Here is a 792-nt window from a genome sequence, read left to right as displayed (position 1 = left end):
GGGACAGCGGGGACAAAGGTGTCGTCACAGAGCCTCCGGGAATGAGCAGCCCCAGACGGTGTCCGGGACATTTGGTTCTGATCCTAAAAAGAGAAACATCTGGCACCACCCAGAGCCCAAAACTTACCGGTGAAAGCGGGGTGGGGGCTTGGAGCAAACCCCGAAATGCAGGTGTGCGCCCGCACGTCCAGGCGCCGCTCCCCACCTGCCGCCGTCAGTCCCGGCCCCTGAGGGAACTCCCACCCGCCTTGAACCCGGGGCTGGAAACTGGTTCTCTGGACGCCTGGCACTGGGACTGCTGCATTCTGGCCTTAAAATGTGTCTTGGAATTTGTTCAGTGTGAAAAATGCAAGAAATTCAGATAAGAGGAAGAAAATGGAAGGTGCTGTTCATAGTAGTATTCTTTTGGTGCAGATGACAAGTTAGCTTGCTTACGGGTATTTCTTCCGTGAAGTGTAGGCTCACTGCGCGGGAGGGAGATAGATTGGAGCGGAAACCAAGACCTAGAAAGCTCATGCCAGTTCTGGAGAGACCTGCACATTAGCTGCCTCTGTCATTAAAACGTTCTTTTTTAAAAATATATATATTTTATTGATTTTTTACAGAGAGGAAGGGAGAGAGACAGAGAGCCAGAAACATCGATGAGAGAGAAACATCAATCAGCTGCCTCCTGCACATCTCCCACCGGGGACGCGCCCGCAACCCAGGCACATGCCCCTGACCGGAATCAAACCCGGGGACCCCTCAGTCCGCAGGCCGACGCTCTATCCACTGAGCCAAACCGGTCTCGGC

The 792-nt window shown here is 53.8% G+C and overlaps 1 protein-coding gene across 1 annotated transcript in view; it reads left to right on the top strand.

Annotated features, from left to right (window-relative positions):
* Window positions 1–792, top strand: part of TBC1D17 (TBC1 domain family member 17) — a 14,789-nt gene that overhangs the window by 11,614 nt on the left and 2,383 nt on the right. The window lies entirely within an intron of this gene.

The sequence above is a fragment of the Myotis davidii genome, unplaced genomic scaffold (assembly GCF_000327345.1).
Source record: "Myotis davidii unplaced genomic scaffold, ASM32734v1 scaffold2100, whole genome shotgun sequence".
In the NCBI taxonomy this organism is placed as follows: domain Eukaryota; kingdom Metazoa; phylum Chordata; class Mammalia; order Chiroptera; family Vespertilionidae; genus Myotis; species Myotis davidii.
The sequence above is the reverse complement of the archived record's forward strand: the minus strand, read 5'-3'. Positions and strand labels throughout refer to the sequence as shown.